This window comes from Pristis pectinata, chromosome 8 (genome assembly GCF_009764475.1).
Source record: "Pristis pectinata isolate sPriPec2 chromosome 8, sPriPec2.1.pri, whole genome shotgun sequence".
Lineage (NCBI taxonomy): Eukaryota > Metazoa > Chordata > Chondrichthyes > Rhinopristiformes > Pristidae > Pristis > Pristis pectinata.
This window is the reverse complement of record NC_067412.1, coordinates 5,712,565-5,732,995: the sequence shown is the minus strand read 5'-3', so window position 1 is coordinate 5,732,995 and position 20,431 is coordinate 5,712,565.

The following is a 20,431-nucleotide window of genomic DNA, read 5'->3' as shown; positions in this document are numbered from 1 at the left end:
GCACCGGATACTTCAAGGTTCAGATAACTGTGCTCCTTGTTTGAATTAAAATCTAGGAAGGTACAATACTACAATGTGCAAAGGGTACAATCATCCATTACAGTATCATCAAAACCTCCCACATAAGGCACTTGTCCACAGAACATGGACACAATCAACCTGATCATCTTACACCTGCAATGTTATTTGGTTCTGAAGTTGCCCTTTGGGAAAAATATTGAAAGCATTAGTGCTTATCATACAGTTCACGAGGAGTGCTGTCCAGCTCACTATCTCGGCCTTGAACATTGTGCCTCGGTGCAGCGTGGTGTCTGTTTTGCAGGCGTTGCCCAGTCTCCCAGGTGCCCAGAATAAAGGGCAGGAAGCAGGCATAATCACTCTTTTGCCCCGTGGATTTTTGCAACGAGGAAAGATTGGGTAGGCTGGGCTTGTTTCAGTGGAATGAGGGAAATTAATTCGGCAGATCCTTGGGATGAGAGAGTTTGTGCTACAGGGTGAGTGGACTAAGCCTTTATTCCCTAGAGTTTAGAAAGATGCAAGGTGATCTCACTGAAACTTACACAATTAAGATGAGGTGAGATGAGATTTCTTTATTAGTCACATGTACATCGAAACACACAGTGAAATGCATCTTTTGCGCAGAGTGTTCCGGGGGCAGCCCACAAGTGTCGCCACGCTTCTGGTGCCAATATAGCATGCCCACAGCTTCCTAATCTGTATGCCTTTGGAATGTGGGAGGAAACTGGATCAGTCGGAGGAAACCCTTGCAGATACGGGGAGGACGTTCAAACTCCTTACAGACAGCGGCCAGAATTGAACCCGGGTCGCTGGTGCTGTAATAGTATTACGCTAACCGCTACACCACCATGCCTGCCCTTTATTTTGTTACTTGACAAGGTAGGAGCAGAAATAGAACATAGAACTCCCAGTAGGCTAGGACTCCCAGTAGTGTAGCGGTTAGCGTAACGCTATTACAGCGCCAGCGACCCGGGTTCAATTCCGGCCGCTGTCTGTAAGGAGTTTGTACGTTCTCCCCGTGTCTGCGTGGGTTTCCTTCCGGTGCTCCGGTTTCCTCCCACATTCCAAAGACGTATGGGTTAGGAAGTTGTGGGCGTGCTATGTTGGCGCCGGAAGCGTGGCGACACTTGTGGGCTGCCCCCAGAACACGTTACGCAAAAGATGCATTTCACTGTGTGTTTCAATGTACATGTGACTAATAAAGATATCTTATCTTATCTTTTCTTATCAGTGATGTAATCATTCTATAATTCTATGGTGCTGGGGTGCCTAAAGTCAGACAGAAAGCTTCATTACATTGAAACAGCAGTGGGGTGGGTACGTGAAGAGGTGTGAGCTGCAGGGCTAGAGAGCTACAATCAAACCAGTGATCTAGTTCCATAATTCACTTCAACTAACTCAATCCTGAAACCCATGTAGGACACAGAACTTTACAGCACAGGAGCAGGCCCTTCAGCCCACAATGTCTGTGCTGACCATGATGCCAAATTAAACTAATCCTTGCTGCCTGCACATGGTCTGTATCCCTCCATTCCCTGCCTGTTTAAATGGCTCTTAAACACCCCGATCATATCTGCTTACACCACCACCATCTTGGGGCACAGATAGGGTGAATGCACACAATCTTTTTCCCAGCGCAAAGGGAATCAAAAACTAGAGGGTGTAGGTTTAAGGTGAGAGGTGAAAGATTTAAAAGGGACCCGAGGGACAACAACTTCACCCTTGGATGGAATGAGCTGCCAGAGGAAGTACTTGAGGCAGGCACAATAATGACATTTAAAGGATGTTTGGACAAGTACATGGATGGGAAAGATTGAGGGATATGGGCCAAACTTGGGCAAATGGGACTAGCATGGGTGGGCACTTGGTCAGCATGGATGAGTTGGGCCGAAGGGCCTGTTTCAGTGCTGCATTACTCTATGACCTCCACTGACAGCAAGTTCCAGGTACCTGCCACTCTGTGTGACAAACCTACCTTGCAAATCTCCTTTAAACTTTCCCCCTCTCACCTAGAGCTGTGCTCTCTAGTGTTGGACATCTCCATACATAGTTTCCCCTGTTCAGATATAAAACCTTCATTTACTTTCACATTCAATATAAAATTCTATCATGTTATCGTTACACTCCTCCAAGGGCTCTGTTACCAAAAGATGATGAATCAGTACTTGGTTTAAAATAACCTTTTCCCTAACTAGTGCCTCAGAATACTGATCTGCAGGGGTATGGGTCCACCACTGGAAGGTAGGATTAGGTTAGGTTTCTCTTTCTCAACTAGCAGAGACAGGAGGGGACGAACAGCCTCATGTGTTGTAAATTTTCTCAGGTTCGATGAAGTTATGCTGAGTAAGAGACAAATTGGAGAAGTCCTTTATCCAAACCTTAACTAGACCCCACATTCTGCTGCTTTGCAGTTTAGAATGGATAGTTATGATGGCAGCTCTAATCTTAACCTCCAGTAGGTTCCGGTTAAGCAGAGTCTTGGCTTTAAAATTCTCATCCTTGGGTTCAAATTGCTTCACCATCTCGGCCCTCCCTAAATCTCCAGCCTGCAACCCTCTGAGCTATCAGCATCAATTCTGACCTCCTGGTCATCCCCAATTTCCATCACTCCAACATTGGCTGTAGTGCCTTTGGTTGACTGGGCTCCAAACTCTGGAATTCGCTTCCTAACGCCCTCCATCTCCCGACCTATCTCCTCCTTTTGAGATACTCTGTAAAACCTCCCAAGTACTTGGTAGGGTCTCCCTGTATCTCTTCATATGTAGCTCAGCACCAGTCTGGGTTTGAATGGTATTGGTATTGGTTTATTATTGTCACTTGTACAGTGGAAAACTTGACGAGCAGACTGTTCGTACAGGTCAAATCATTACACATTGCATTGAGGTAGTACAGGGTAAAAACAATAACAGAATACAGAATAAAGTGTCACAGCTACAGGGAAGTGCATTGCAGGTAAACAATAAGGTGCAAGGTCAAACAAGTCCATCCACATCTAACCTCCAGCTCGTCACAGACCTGTTCAGCCGAGCGTGCGTGGGAATCTGGGATCAGCAGATCTCCTCTGGAATGCTGTCTTGTCCGTCGGCTTGATTTGCCCCAGGGGCTTTGGGAGCGATCGGTACGGCCACAACAAGCAGACGGCATTCTCCAAAGCCCATAACAGCACAGCAACTGGTAACAGAATGCATCAATAAGCCATCAGACTCTTCAGCAGCTCCTGAGTAGGGGGTATATTAGTGCTGAATATAATCATATTTTGATCAATAGAAGAACTATGAGATAATATCAGTTTTATTTAGTGAGCCGGTCTTCTATCCATTTACAGATAATCTTTTGCTGCAAGTGATTTTTGTTTTATCAAAAGTACATTTGGCTGGAGTTAGAAATGAGCAGGGTGAATGGGTCTATAACTCATTTCACACAAGCTGCCAACGGCAGCCAGATCGGAGAGCATTGATCAGAGTTCAACAGAGAGAATCAATCTGAGCACTGGTGACAGCTCACCTTTCAAAGGCCTTGGTGTTACTGGTGCCCAAAGGTAGGCAGGATTGTATCAAACGTACAGCACAGAGACAGGCCATCCAGCCCCTCTTTGTATTGGTGTTTAGCAGTTAGAGACACAGTAGTGTAGCGCTTAGCATAAACACTATTACAACACAAGCGACCCCGGTTTAATTCCGGCCACTGTCTGTAAGGAGTTTGTACGTTCTCCCCATGTCTGTGTGGGTTTCCTCTGGGTGCTCGGGTTTCCTCCCACATTCCAAAGACGTATGGGTTAGGAAGTTGTGGGCATGCTATGTTGGCGCCGGAAGCGTGGCGACACTTGCGGGCTGCCCCCAGAACACTCTACGCAAAAGATGTATTTCACTGTGTGTTTCGATGTACATGTGACTAATAAAGATATCTTATCTTATCCTCCCACCTTCCTCAGAGGATTTCTGTTCAAAGTCAAAGTCAAGTTTATTGTCACATGCACAAGTCCATGTGTGCACAGGTGCAATGAAAAACTTACTTGCAGCAGCATCACAGGCACATAGCATCAGATAAGCAGCATTCACAAGAGAAACGTAAACTAAACATAAATTATACGCGATTTTTACAAGAAAAAACACAATTAGAGCTTAGTGCAAAGTGATCAAAGTGGTCACGGCGTTGCTAGCCTGTTGTGATTAGGGTTGTGCCGGTTGGTTCAAGAACCGAATGGTTGAAGGGAAGTATCTGTTCTTGAACCTGGTGGTGTGGGACTTCAGGCTTCTGTACCTCCTGCCCAATGGTAGCTGCAAGAAGATGGCATGGCCCGGATGGTGGGGATCTTTGATGATGGATGCTGCCTTCTTAACGCATTGCCTCCTGTAGATACTACTGATTGTGGGGAGGTAGTGTCCATTGGACAGAGTCCACTACTCTCTGCAGCTTCTTACCTTCCTGTGTATTCGAATTGCCGGACCAGACCATTCTTTGGAGTTTGGAAGATTAAAGGGCAATCTTACTGCAACAGATAAAATCCTCAGGGTACGTGACAGGGTAAATGTTGAGATGCTTCCACCAGTGGAAGAGCTTCGAATGAGGGCACATAGTTACAAGATTGGAGGTGGTCATTTAAAGCTGAGCTATGTAGAAACTTCTGGGTGGTGAATCTCTGGAACTCTCTCCCGCAGGGTTGTGGAGGCTGAATCATTGTGGGGTAATTAAAAGAGGAGTTGGATAAATATTTGATAGATCGGAGGATTGAGGGGTATGGGGAACTGGTACAGAAAAGGAGTTGAGGCCTGGAGCTGATCAGCCATGATCAGTTCGAATGGTGGGGCAGGTCTGAGGGGCCGAATGGTCCACTCTTGATCCTATTTTCTTGTGCTCTTATGGACCAAGAAGCAAGAGAAGGCTATCAGGTCCTTGTTCCACCATTCCATAAGACCATAAGACCACAATGGCAGAAGTTGGCCATTCGGCCATTCGGCCCATCGAGTCTGCACCACCATTCTATCACGAGCTGATCCATTCTCCCACTTAGCCCCACTCCCCCGCCTTCTCACCATAACCTTTGGTGCCCTGGTTACTCAGGTACCTACCAATCTCTGCCTTAAATACACCCAATGACTTTGCCTCCACAGCCGCCCGTGGCAACAAATTCCACAGATTCACCACTCTCTGGCTAAAGAAATTTCTCCACATCTCTATTCTGAATGGGTGCCCTTCAATCCTGAAGTCGTGCCCTCTTGTACTAGACTTCCCTACCATGGGAAACAACTTTGCCACATCTACTCATCCAGGCCTTTTAACATTCGAAATGTTTCTATGAGGTCCCCTCTCATTCTTCTGAACTCCAAGGAGTACAGCCCAAGAGCCGTCAAGTGTTCCTCATATGTTAACCCTCTCATTCCTGGAATCATCCTAGTGAATCGTCTCTGAACCTTCTCCAACATCAGCACATCCTTTCTTAAATAAGGAGCCCAAAACTGCTTCTGGGCTTGACTGATCTTTATCTATCCTGAAACATTCCACTTAATCTTGTCTCACAACTTTCCCATTTTCCCTGATTCCCTCAGTGCCCAGAAATCTAACCATTCTCCTTTGAATGGACCCCGTGACTCTGAGTTTCCACAGCCTTCAAGGGCCAAGAACTCCAAGGATTCACCACTCTCTGTGTGAAGAAATTTGTCCTCATCTCTGTCCTTTTTCCCAGGGTAAGGGAGTTCAAGAACTAGAGGGCACAGGTTTAAGGTGAGAGGGGAGAGATCTAATAGGAGTCTGAGGGGCAACCTTTACACCCAGAGGGTGGTCAGTATATGGAACAAGCTGCCAGAGGAAGTGGTTGAGGCAGGTACATTAACAACATTTAAAAGACATTTGGATAGGTACATGGATAGGACAGGCTTAGAGGGATATGGGTTAAATGCGGGCAAATGGGATGAGCTTTAATGAGTATCTTGGTTGACATGGATGAGTTGGGCCGAAGGGCTTGTTTCTGTGCTGTATGACTCTATGACCCTAAGACTATGGTTCTAAATGTCTTCACCTTATTCTTCACCTGCTCCCAGATTCCTCAGCCAGAGGAAACCTTCAGCCTAGCAAGGTCTTTAGGAATTGTGTAAGTTTTAATGAGATCTCTTGTTATTCTTCTGAACTTTAGAGAATCCAGTCCCAGCCTACTTTAATCTCTCTTTATCCGGCAAACCTCCAGGCCTTGAACCATTCCAGTGAATGGTTAGTGCGCCTCCACTGTGGCAATTCATCCTCTTTCCGGTAAGCATTCCAAAACTGTGCACAATAGAACCTAGAACAGTACAGCACAGAACAGGCCCTTCGGCCCATGATGTCTGTGCTGACCATGATGATAAATTAAACTGCACGTGGTCCATCCATATCCCTCCATTCCCTGCCTGTTCATATACGCCTGTCTAAGTGCTCCTTAATGTTGCTATCGATCTCCTTCCATCAGCTCCCCTGGCAACACATTCTATGCACCTGCCACTCTCTGTGTAAAAAAAACTTGCCTCGCACATCCCCTTTAAACTTTCCCCCTCTCACCTTAAAGCTACACCATCAAGTATTTGACATCCTGGGGGAAAAAAACTATGTCTATCCCATCTATGCCTCTCAATATTTTATAAGTTTCTATCAGGTCGGCCTCAGGCATCCTGGTGAACCTCTTCTGCACCCTCTACAAAGCCTCCACATCCTTCCTGTAATGGGGCGACCAGAACTGCACACAATGCTCCTAACCAAAGTTTTATACAGCTGCAAAATGATTTGCAAGCTTTTAAACTCAATGTCTCGTCTGCTGAAGGCAAGCATGCCATATACCTTCTTTACCACCCCATCTTCTTGTGTTGCCACTTTCGGGAACTATGGCCTTGCACCCCAAGATCTCTCTGGACATCAATGTCCTGAGGATCCTGCCATTTACTGAGTAAATACCCCAGGTACGATCCAACTTAAGCCCTGTATAATTGCAATAAGATTTCCTTATTCCTTCATTTAAAATCTTTCTTAAAAAAACATGAACATACCGCTTCCCTTCCCTGCTGCACCTGTGTATTGACCTTAAATAAATAGTGTATCTCTCGCCAGTGAACAAGCACTGTTTGTGCGTCAAACTGGATGACCTCACAATGTTCCAACTCACCGACCCATTCAGCTTTATCTCCCTTAAACCTCTTTAAATCAGGAGTTCCTTCGCTCTACCAGAGACATCCACATCCCACAACTGAAAGACTTTCCTTATTTGTCCCAATTACTCCCTGCGGTAATGAGTTTTTCTAACCATAAGCCTGGTGAAGAGCTTCTCCGGAATTCCTCTTGGATTTATTAGTGACTAGCTTTACTCCACAACTGGGAACATCTCCCATCCATCCAACCGTCCGTCATTTTCAAGAATTCTCTCAGGTCACTTCCCAACGATTCCGTCCAGAGAAAAAGACCTGGAATGTTCAGCTGTTCCTGATGAATAAAACCACTCAGTGCCTGGAATATCTGATTTAATCTTTCATCACAGAAACCCACATAGTGAACATATTTTCATGTGGTTCAATGCATGTTTAACATAGTTTGTCTGCTTTCCGATACTGTTCTGGAAACAAAACCCAATCCTTTCTTTGTGCTTTCTACAGCCCTTTTGACCGACTGTAAACGATTTGCCGATTTGTTGTTCTTCTTTGTTTTGCTTTCTCAGATCATGTAGATGTTAATTTCCCAGGCAGTTTGTGACCTCCTTATCACAGTGGTCGACATGTACCATCTCTACCCAATCTATCATATAAACAGACAACGCTGGAAATGCTCAGCAGGTTGGATAGCATCCACGGAGGGACAAATAGATTGGATTAGATTAGTTTGTTGTCACATATGCCAGGGTGCAATGAAATTCCTTGCTCAAGTGAAGCTCACAGAGTAAACAGTATACAAGGTCATAATAAATACAGCAACAAAGATTGTCTTGCATTCAGAAGTAGTGCAAAAACCAGATACAAAAGTGAGAGTCATGGAATAACCGAGAGAAGTAGAATTAAGGGTTCGAGAACATGGCAGCACCATTGGGGAAGGGGATGTGAAAGAAGTGATTGGTGCCTAAGTCTGATAGCAGTGGGGAAGAAGCTGTTTTTAAATGTTAGCCTCACCAGCAATGCACGCATACTGAAAAGATAAGATAGATAGATCTTTATTAGTCACATGCACATCGAAACATACAGTGAAATGCATCTTTTTGCGTAGAGTGTTCTGGGGGCAGCCCGCAAGTGTCGCCACGCTTCCGGCGCCAACATAGTATGCCCACAACTTCCTAACCTGTACGTCTTTGGAATGTGGGAGGAAACCGGAGCACCCGGAGGAAACCCATGCAGACACACGGGGAGAATGTACAAAGTCCTAACAGACAGCGGCTGGATTTGGACCCCGGTCGCTGGCGCTGTAAAGCATTATACTAACCGTTACACTACCGTGCCTGCCCTAAATGAGTTATCCCTACTGGGTCCTTGCTCTTTCCTCAGAGCCCTGCAGATTTCTCCCCTCACTCTTTGGGCAGAAGATACAGAAACTTGAGAGCGCGTACCACCAGGCTCAAGGACAGCTTCTATCCCACTGTTATCAGACTCTTGAACGGACCTCTCATGCGCTGAAAGATCTCCCAATCAACCTTGTTGTGGCCCTTGCACTTTATTTGTCTACCTGCACTGCACTTTTTCTGCAAGTGCAACACTCAATTCTGCATTGTTTTTCTTTGTACTACCTCGATGTACTTGTGTATGGAACGATCTATCTGGATGACACACAAACAAAAGCTTTTCACTGTATATCGGTAAATGCAAAAATAGTAAACCAATAGCAATACTAATTCCCTTTTCCCATTGAATTTGCTTCCAGACAACAGCACAGTTCAGACCACAACGACCCGTCTCATATACAAAATTAAAATCCTCCCCTTCTCCTCTCTCTCTCAAGTGCTAGAAGCATGTGTGTCCACTGGTGACCGACATATTTACCACTGATGAAAGCCCCTTGTGGATCTGAGCAGGAATTTCTCATGGGCATCGTTTGGAAAGTTGGAGGTGCTGGGACACCACAACTCTTGAGATGAATCAAGTGACCTAACTCTGATGTTTTCTTTCATGAGGCAAGTTGACCCTGTTTGAGCAGACACATGGTTTATTGTCCTACTGATGTGGGTAACAGATTAAACAGAGACCGGCCCCGAGCACTGACTGCAACAAGTTAGGCAGCACCAGAATAGCCAGAGGCAACTCCAGTCAGAATGTCAGATGTGGGCCATGCTGATGTGCCCTCGGAGATCTATTGCCCCACTTTTACATCTTCCAAAAACTCAGAGGACTTTCTTTTCTGTGAAGTGAGGCACCAGTCAGCCTGTTCACAGGAATAGTGTAGACTTGTATCCACATGACCTCTTGGGCCGAGAGGTGATTTCATTTAAACAAGCAAAAAGAAGTAAATAAAACACTGGGTCAAAGTGTTCCTTTCTGCTGTGAGTGTGGTGAAATGTTATTATCTTTAAAAAAGTCAAAGGATTGTAGAGCCAAAGAATTTTACAGAACAGAAGGAGCCCAAGCTAACAGAAAATGTGTGATCTAGCCTAACCCTACTTCTCAGCTCCTGAAGGTCTCATCATGTGTGCACAAGAGACACAAGAGACTGCAGATGCTGGAACCTGGGGTGAACAACAAATACTGGAGGAAGTCAGTGGGTCAAGAAGCAGATGCAATGGTGGAGAAGGGGTGCCATCTCTTCTACTTTCTTTGAAGGTTAAGGAGATCCGTCACATCACCAAATACTCTAATAAACTTCAACACTGTTGCAAATATCCTGACTGGTTGCATCACGGCCTGGTACAGTAATTCCAATGCACAGGAACGCAAGAGGCTGCAGAGAGTGGTGGACACAGCCCAGTCCATCATGGACACAACCCTCCCCACCACTGACAGCATCTACAAGAGGTTCTGCCTCAAGGAGGCAGCATCTATCATCAAGGACCCTCACCATCTTCTCGCTGCTACCATCGGGCAGGAGGTACAGAAGCCTGAAGTCCCACACCACCAGGTTCAGGAACAGCTACTTCCCTTCAACTCTCAGGTTCTTGAACTGACCTGCACAACCCTAACCCTACCTCAGCAACGGAAAACTACGGACCACCTCTTGCACTGCCATGGATTGTCTCTGATTGTGTGTGTTTTTGCACTAATATCTTGTTTTGCATAGTCCTTTTCTTCACTGTCTTGTATCATTTATGTACAATTTATGTATAATTTATATTTGTATGTTGTCTGTAACTACGTGCCTGTGATGCTGCTGCAAGCAAGTTTTTCATTGTACCTGTACCTCACCGTACTTGTGCACATGACAATAAACTTGACTTGATCTGTGGAGGCAAAGCAATAGCTGACGTTTCGGGTTGAGATCCTACATCTGAACAGTTTATATGACGTGAAGGATTCCCCTCTCCCATTGGGAAGAAGATACAAAAGCCTGAAAGCACGTACCACCAGGCTCAAGGACAGATTCTATCCCACTGTTATAAGACTATTGAACAGTCCCCTAGTACGACAAGGTCCTCACAATCTGCCTCGTTATGGCCTTGCACCTTATTGTCTGCCTGCACTGCACTTTCTCTGCAGCTGTTACACTTTATTCTGCATTCTGTTATTGTTTTACCTTGTATTATCTCGATGCACTGTATGAATGGTATGCAAGACAAATTTTTCACTGTACTTGGTACATGTGACAATATTAAACCAATTCCAATTCCTTTCAGGTCATGAGTTCCTGGCCAAACCATTAAAAATATTTCCCTCACCTCCCATCCAATACTTTGACCTTCTGAGATAAACCTAGGCCCCTGGTCGTCAAAATCTCTGTGAGGAGAAATGGAGTCTTCCTGTTCACTGTATCTATACCCATCTCAAAGCGGCTGCACAGGTTGACTCTGTGGTTAAGGCGGCATATGGTGTATTGTCCTTCATCAATCAGGGAATTGAATTTAGGAGCCGTGAGGTATTGTTGCAGCTATATAGGTCCCTGGTCAGACCCCACTTGGAGTATTGTGCTCAGTTCTGGTCGCCTCACTGCAGGAAGGATGTGGAAGCCATAGAGAGGGTGCAGAGGAGATTTACAAGGATGCTGCCTGGAATGCGGAGCATGCCTTATGAAAGCAGGTTGAGGGAACTTGGCCTTTTCTCCTTGGAGAGACGGAGGATGAGGGGGGACCTGATAGAGGTGTATAAGATGATGAGAGGTATTGATAGGGTAGATAGTCAGATTCTTTTCCCCAGGGCTGAATTGGTGGCCACAAGAGGATATAGGTTTAAGGTGCTGGGGAGTAGATATAGAGGAGATGTCAGGGGTAAGTTTTTTACTCAGAGAGTGGTGAGTGCGTGGAATGGGCTGCCGGTAATGGTGGTAGAGGCGGATACGATAGGGTCTTTAAAGAGACTGTTAGATCGGTATATGGAGCTGAGTAAAATAGAGGGTTATGGGTAAGCCTAGTAACTTCTAGGGCAGGGACATGTTCGGCACAGCTTTGTGGGCCAAAGGGCCTGAATTGTGCTGTAATTGTTCTATGTTCTATTTTCTATCTTAAATTTATCCACCTAAGTCAAATCTCTCCTCAGTCTGATCCAAAGCCAGGTTTTCCTCTCCAAACCTGGTAGCAGCCTTGTGAATCCTGTCTGCACTATCTCGTGTGTTCTCAGAACCTTCCTGTCATGTGGTGACCAGAACCTGACACAGTGATCTAGCTGTGGCTGACCTAATGCTTTATTCAGTTTATAGTATGACCTCTTGCTCTTGGAGTCTGTGCCTCAGCTGATAAAGGCAAGGGTCCTATTTGTCTCCCTAACCCCTTTATCTGCCTGTCTTGAAACCTTCAAGGATTTGTGGATATCTCCATCAATCTCCTTACAACATAGGAGGCCATTCAGCCCAATGAGTCAATGCCAGCCCACAGAGCAATCCCATCCTCCCAATAATTTCCCTGTATCCTATTCTCCCTTCATCCTCATCAGGTTCTCCCCTCAGATTCTTCCCTTCACCTACACACTATGTACTGCGGCCAATTAACCTAGCGACCGGCACATCTCTGGGATGAGGGAGGAAACCAGAGCACCCGCAGGAAACCCACGCAGTTACAGGGAGAACGTGCAAACTCCACAGAGGTAGCACCGGAGGTCGGGATCGAACCCAGGTGACTGGAGCCGTGAGGTAGCAGCTCTATTAGCTGCACCTCTGTGTTGCCCCAATCCTGAGGGTGTGAAGACTGGGGAGGAGCTGCAGAGAAAGGGAGAGATGGGGACACAGGGACATTTGATAAGTACGAGGATTTTAAAATTGGGGCATCGGATTCAGGTTAGTGAGCAACTGTGAGTGAGGTGGGTGGATTAGACTTGGTGTGAGTCGGGACATTGACTCACAGCCTGTGAACTTCACTGTGGTGGGACATCAATCATCATAGAGAGTCCATGAGGCTTTAGTGACACTGAGGGAACTTTAGTGAGAAATTTCTCAACAGAAGGAAAAGTTAAATTAACAACAGACTCACCTTGCTAGCTGGCCAACCACAGGTAGGCTCGTTGTCCCTGGGAATCCCAAGGACTGATCCAAATCCGTACCATCAGGGATTTACAGCAGGGAGCAGGTCACATCTTACTGAGTGTGAACAAATGGGGATTTCATTCAGGACAATCCTGCAATGCTTCCCGCAACCCCTCTACCCCTCATTCTTCGATCGCAGTTGCAACAGCAGGCACCACAACATGCAGCGGGTAGAGCCGCTGCCTCACTGCTCCTGCCAGCCAGGTTCAATCCTGACCTCCGGCGCTGTCTGTGCGGAGTTTGCATGCTCTCCCTGTAACTATATGGGTTTCCCTTGGGTCCACCGGTTTCCTTCCAGATCATGCGGGTTGGTAGGTCAATTGGCCTCTGTAAATTGCCCCGGTGTATGGGTGAGGGGTAGAATCTGAGGGGAGTTGGGGAGAATAAAATGGGATGAGTGTGAATGGGTGCTTGATGTTTGGCAAGGACTTGATGGGCTGAAGGGCCCACTTCTGTGTTGTATGACTATGACTAATACTTGTTACCAGTTGTTTGCTATGATTAAAAATGATAAAGGGTTTGTAGAAGAATTTGGATCAATTATCATTAATATTCAGCGACCGTCTCCTCCTTTGCTCTGTCTTTCTGGGCAACTTCAGCCACGGGTAAAGTAGTTCAAAAATGCATTCAGTTGGTCACCATTTTGCGCTTGATTAAATATTAAAGTTGTGCTTTTCTCCTTTGATACGCTCTGCACACTGGAAAATAATGTTAACATTCTTATGTGATTATGCTGCATACAAGTTAGATTTTTTGAGCTTAATCTTAGTGTTTAGAGATTGTGGCTTCTGCTGGGATTCAGAATATGAGCCAGGCCTTTGTAGTCTCAATGTGAAGGAAGATTTTCCCTCGTCTATGGAAGCTTTTGCTCTGTTTGTCCTTCATTTCAGACAAACCAGTCCTCACACATATCAGTTTGGACGTAACCAACTGTGGGGTTGCTGTAGGGGGTGTTGGCAACTTACTCTAAGTCACAGGTACGGTTATATCAGAGATGATATGTCACCAGGGACTCAGATGTTCTGTGTGGTCATGTATGAGTCTCCAAGATTAGAGAAGGACGTGACTAAAGAGTGTAAAAGAATCAACGGAGGGTTGCAGAGTGGTGCCTCACAGGCCCAGTGACCCAGGTTCAATCCTGACCTCGGGTACTATCTGTGTAGAGTTTGCACATTCTACCTGTGACTGCGTGGGTTTCCTCTGGGTGCTCTGGTTTCCTCCCACAATGATAGGGTCAATGCGTATAATCTTATTCCCAGGGTTGGGGAATCGAGAACTAGAGGGCACAGGTTTAAAGTGAGAGGGGAGAGATTTAATAGGAACGTGAGGGGCAACATTTTCACCCAGAGGGTGGTCAGTATATGGAATGAGCTGCCAGAGGAAGTGGTTGAGGCTGGTACATTAAAAACATTTAAAAGGCACTTGTACACGGATAGGAAAGGTTTAGAGGGATATGGGCCAAATGCGGGCAAATGGGATGAGTTTAGCTAGGTGTCTAAATCAGCATGGACCAGTTGGGCCTAAGGCCCTGTTTCCATGCTGTGTGGCTCTATGACTCTAATGCAAAGCTGTGCAGGCAGGTAAATTAATTGGCCGCTGTAAGTTGCCCCTTGTAGTGGATGAGTGTCAGAATTAATGAGAATGTGGAGAATAAAATGAGATTAGTATGAATGGGTACTTGATGGCTGGTGTATGTACGATGGGGTGAAGGCCCGTTTCCATGCTGTTTGATTCTATCACTCTGATTTGATAGGGTAGCTCAAGGAAAAACTAATTCCCCTGGCAGGGGTGGCATCCGCCTTAAAATTCAAATCTACAGTTTCAGGTAATAGTAGTTTAGAGAATTCAGTTGAATACAGGAGTTGGGACATCATGCTGCAACTGTACCAGTCACTGGTGAGACCACACTTGGAGTATTGTGCACAGTTCCGGTCGCCCGGCTATAGGAAGGATGTCATTAAACTGGAGAGGGGGCAGAAATGATTCACAAGGATGTTATCGGGACTGGAGGGCTTGAGTTATAAGGAGAGGCTGGACAGGTTGGGACTGTCTTCCCTGGAGAGAAGGAGGCTGAGGGGCAACCTTATAGAGGTTTATAAAATCATGAGGGGCATAGGTAAGGTAGATAGGGGAGTCTAAAAGTAGAGGACATGGATTTCAGGTGAGAGAGGAAAAATTTAAAGGGGACCTGAGGTGCAAGTTTTTCACACAGAGGGTGGTGGGGATATGGAACGAGCTGCCAGAGGAAGTGGTAGAGGTGAGTACAATTGCAATGTTTAAAAGATGTTCCGACAGGTACATGGGGATATGGGCAAATGCAGTCAAATGGAACTAGCTCAGGTAGGCACCTTGGTCAACGTGGACAAGTTGGGCTGAAGGGCCTGTTTCTGTGCTGTATGACTCTCTTGACCTATCAACCAGATTCCTTCATCAACAACTTATCCCCAGGGAAATCTTGACCCCACTAAAGACATTCCCTTCATCTTAATCATCCCTCCAAAACCCTTTCTGCAATTTAAAACTAATTTTTCTTTCTCTTTCCCAGTTCTAATGAAAAGTCTTTGAAGTGAAATGTTAGCTCTATTTCTCTCTCCACAGATGCCGCCTGACCTGCAGAGTGTTCCCAGCATTTTCTGTTTGACTCGACATGTGTTTGCTGGTTCAACCTGTCAAAAAAGATTGATGTATGAGATGTGCAAAAGACACACACTGCTATTATACAACAACACACCCTACACTTGCTCTTCCAGCTCACCTATTGCAGTGGGCAGGTACGACAAGAATTTCCCGCAGCAGTTTTACAGGGCTGATGAGTTGACATTCATTCCTGATCTCCATACCTCAGGGGAGATATAATTGCCTTGGAGATACCAGATTCTTCGAATTAGTTTGTAGCCTTAGAGGTTTTCCTTGGAGGATATTGAACCTTACTCAGTGAGACATTTGATAAAATTCTGCATGGTCGGTTGCTATGGAAAGTTAGATTGCACAGGACGGAGGGAGAGCTAGCTCCTTGGATACACAATTGGCTTGATGATAGGAAGCAGAGGGTGATGTTGGAAGGTTGTTTTTTGGACTGGAGTCCCATGACTAGTGGTGTGCCTCAGGGGTTGGTGCCAGGCCCATTTCTATTTGTCATCTATATCAACGATGCTGGTGTGAATGCATAGGGTATTTTTGTAGGTTTGCAGATGGTACTAAAATGGGTGGTGTCATACACAGTGAAGATGGTTATCAGGAATTACAGAGGGATCTTGATCAGCAGGGAAAGTGGGCTGAGGAATGGCGGATGGAGTTTAACTCGGATAAATGTGAGGTGTTGCAATCTGGGAAGGCAAATGAAGGTAGAACTATCACAGGGAATGGTAGGACTCTGGGGAATGTTGTAGAACAGAGGGACCTAGGAGTACAAGTACATGGTTCACTGAAAGTGGAATCACAGGTAGACAGGGTGGTGAAGAAGGAGTTTGGCACATTGGCCTTCATCAGTCAGGGCACTGAGTATAGAAGTTGGCAGGTTATGTTGCAATTGTACAAGATGTTGGTGAGGTTGTATTTCGAATATTGTGTTCAGTTTTGGTCACTCTGCTACAGGAAAGATGTGTTTAAGCTGGAAAGAGTGCAGAGGAGATTTACGAGGATGTTGCTGGGACTCAAGGGAATAAGTTATGGGGAGAGGTTAAGCAGGCTTGGACTTTTTCATTGGAGCATAGGAGAATGAGGGGCAAGCTTATGGAAGTGTATAAAATCATGAGGGGCATAGATAAGGTGAATGCACACAGTCTTTTTCCCAGGGTTGGGGAATCAAGAACTAAAGGACATAGCCTTAGGGTGAAAGGGGAGAGATTTAATAGGAACCTCAAGGGCAATTTTTTCACCCAGGGGGTGGTCCGTATATGGAGTGAGCTGCCAGACGAAGTGGTTGAGGCAGGTACAATAACTACATTTAAAAATCACTTGGACAAGTACATGGATAGGAAAGGTTTAGAGCGATATGGGCCAAACACGAACGGATGCAACTATGTTAGATGGGAATCTTGGTCGGCATGGACCAGATGGGCCAAAGGGCCTGTTTCTATGCTGTATGACTCTATGACATGGATGCTTATGAGAAGCATTGACAAGCAGAAGTTGAGAGGCTACTTCCTCTAGCTTGAGAGTTTAGAAGTAGAGGGATACAGACTCAGAATAAGGGGTCTGCCGTCGGGAATGAAATAAGGAGAATTCTTTCATTGAGAGGGTTGGAAATGTTCAGAGTTTTCAACCAAGAGTTAGGATGCTCCCTGGTTCTTTCCTGAGTTTATAAGGGCAGATGTTTGGGCATGGAAGGAATTGGGGATCTAGGGACTGGGTGGGAAGATGAAGCTGAGATCGAGGGTCAGTCACAATCTGACTGAGTGGGTGGAGCAGGTTTGAGAGGACAAAGGACGAAATTCCAATTTCCTGCCTTTTGTTGGAATGGGAGGCAGGAGGGAAGGCCAGGTGAACCCAGGAAGGGATCAACCACCCTGTGAGGGAGAACTTGGCATTCGGGAATGATTGGTAGATAATGCCGCCCAAGAGCTTTAAGAGACTGATATGTTCAAGAAGTCTCAGTCAGCACACCCACAGATCACTCTACCTCTTGAGTGTGCCTCTCGTTTCATCCACAGGATGAGAACCTCCTGTACAGAGGTGGAGACGGAAAGCCTGAGGGGGGAAGGTTAACTCCCCCTGAGGGGGGAGGTTCAACGAGGACTGCAAGAGCGCTGAAGGATTCTCTGACATCTTGCAGTTGAAGGTGGATATAGGTTCGATGGGTGAAATTAGTGGGAAATTGAAACATTTCATCTGATGCGGCTCTGAAACCTCTGGGCTGTCGTTGTTGTTGACATTTGTCTCTGAGTTCTGGTGGAAGGATGGCTTTGATTGCAATACTCTCTTCAAGCCACTGGATTGATGATTGAATCGTTTCGCTTGTCCATTAAAAAACAAACTGGGAATGTGTTGATCTACAACTTGGGGCTATAGAAATGCACACATAATATTTGTTTCTTTTTTTTCTGGATTTGTGCTTCTTTTTATTTGTTCAGTGAATCTATTCCCCTTGAGGTACCTTTGAACTATGACGTCACAGCCAAATAGTGCACAGGAAGCTCCCAGAAGTGATCTTGGACTGAAGACACTGGTTAGGCCACACTTGGAGTATTGTGTGCAGTTCTGGTCACCACACTGTAGGAAGGATGTGATTGCGCTGGAGAGAGTACAGAGGAGATTCATCAGGATGTTGCCTAGATTGGAGGACTTTAGTTATGGGGAGAGATTGGACAGGCTGGGCTTGTTTTTCCTGGAGCAAAAGAGGCTGAGGGGTGACCTGATTGTATATAAGATTATGAGAGGCATAGATAGGATAGATAGTCAAAATCATTTTCCTGTGGTAGGGGTGTCAAAAACAAAAGGTTTAAAGTGAGTGGTAGGAGATTTAAAGGGGATTTTGGGGTTAAGTTTTTTACATAAAGAGTGATTGATCAAAGAGGTCATGGAATCAAGTGTAATTTCTCTGTTTCAGGGGCATTTAGACAAACACAAGTAGGCAAGGGATTGAAGGATGCAGTCCTAATGCAGGTAAATGGGATTAGTATAGATGTGCTGTATGACTCTGACTCTTTGATTCTGTGACTCTGTGTCTCTACGTATGAACACGGCTGCCAATCTGTGCACCGTCCCAATGACAGTGGTAAAATTATTCATAAAGTAATGGTTAACTATTTTTCTCTCTCCAAAGATGCTGCCTGACCTGCTGAGTTTTTCGGCCTTTTCCGTTTTTATTCCACTTTTTGACCAAGTAATTTGATTTTTTTTTCTTTCTCAGAGACACTAACTGAGGGCTAAATATTTGGTCAGGACGCTGAGAGAACTCTTCAGCTTTTCTCCTTCTTATAGTATGGCGACCAGAACTCCAAGTGTGGCCTAACCAATGTTTGGTAAAGCTGTCTTCAATCCAAGATCACTTCTGGGAGCTCGAGACTAATTGATCTTTAGATATTAGAAGAAGTGCTGGATGTAAGGTTAATGCAAGAAAGTGGTGATGTGGTACAAGACTGACGACATTAGGGTGGTAGACTTTGCATACGAGGACTTCAACAAGGCTTTGACAATGGTCCCTCAAGGTTCCAGGGTGAGCCAGCCTATTGGATGCAAAATTGGTTTGGTGGTAGGAGGCAGAGGGTGGCAGTGGAGGGCTGTTTTTCAGATGGGAGGCCTGTGACCAGTGGTGTGCCGCAGGGATCGGTGCTGGGTCCACTGTTGTTTGTCAGATAGATTAATGATTTGGATGAGAATATAGGGGGCATGATTAGTAAGTTTGCAGATGTCACCAACATTGGTGGTGTGGTGGATAGTGAAGAAGGTTGTCTAAGGTTACAACAGGATCTGGATCAACTGGGAAAGTGGGCAAAGGAATAGCAGAGGGTTTGGGAAGTTAAACCAGGGCTAGGCGTACACAGTGAGTGACAGGGCCCGAGGGAGCGTTGTTGAACAGAGAGACCTTGGGGTACAAGTCCATAGTTCCCTGAAAGTGATGAAGAAGGCATATGGCATGCTTACCTTCATCGGTCGGGACATTGAGTATAAGAGTTCGAAGGCCATGTTACAGTTGTACAAAACGTTGGTTAGGCTGACCTTGAAGCATTGTGTGCAGTTCTGGTCTCTACACCACAACAAAGATGTGACTAAGCTTGAGAGCAGGCAGAAAAGATTCACAAAGATGTTGCCCTGGATTGGAGGGATTGAGTTATAAGGAGAGATAGGATAGGCTGAGATTGTTTTCCCTGGAGTGAAGGAGGCTGAGGGGTGATATGATAGAGGTATTGAAAATTGAGGGGCACAGATAGGGTAGATAGTCCGAGAATGTTTCCCATAGTAGGACAGCATTCTCTGAAGCTAGACACAGAGGTTTAAGGTGGGAGGGAAGAAATTTAAAGGGGGTCTGAGGGGTAAATCTTTCACACACAGAGTAGTTGGTATCTGGAGTGAGCTGCCAGAGGAGGTGGTGGAAGCAGGAACAATAACAGCATTTAAAAGGCATCTGGGCAGGTGCTTGAATGAGCAGGGTATAGAGGGATGTGGATTTAGTGCAGGCAAGTGGGATCAGCATCGATTGGCATGAGTGCCGGCATAGACTTAGTGGGCTGAAGGGTCTGTAAATATGCTGCACATCTATGAATGACAGAGTTGGAATGAGCGGCTGAATTGCCTACTCCTGCTTCTATATCTTGTCTTCTGATATCCTTATTGTCTGCTGCCTGGCACATCCACCCAACAGAACCTTGGGATAAGGGTTTCTAACCTCTTGCAGTACAGCATTCCTTCAGCATGCAGACCCTCTGTATGTGTGAATGTGTGTGTGTGTGTGTGTGTGTGTGTGTGTCTGTGTGTGTGTGTGTGTCTGTGTGTGTGTGTGTGCATGTGTGTGAGTGTGTGTGTGTCTGTGTGTGTGTGTCTGTGTGTGTGTGCATGTGTGTGTGTGTGTGTGTGTGTCTGTGTGTGTCTGTGTGCATGTGCATGTGTGTGAGTGTGTGTGTGTGTGAGTGTGTCTGTGTGTGAGTGTGTGTGTGTGAGTGTGTGTTCACGTGTGTGTGTGTGCACGCGTGTCTGTGTCTGTGTGCGTGTGCGCGTGAGTGTGCGTGAGAAAGGGAGAGAAAGAGAGAGCAATGAAGAGATAGAGAGAATAGGAGAAAGAGAGGGGGGCAGAGTAAGAAGGAGAGTGTAGAGAGAGGAAGCGAGGGAGAAACAGAGAGATGGAGAGGGAGAGACGAAAAGAGGGAGAAGGAGAGAAAGA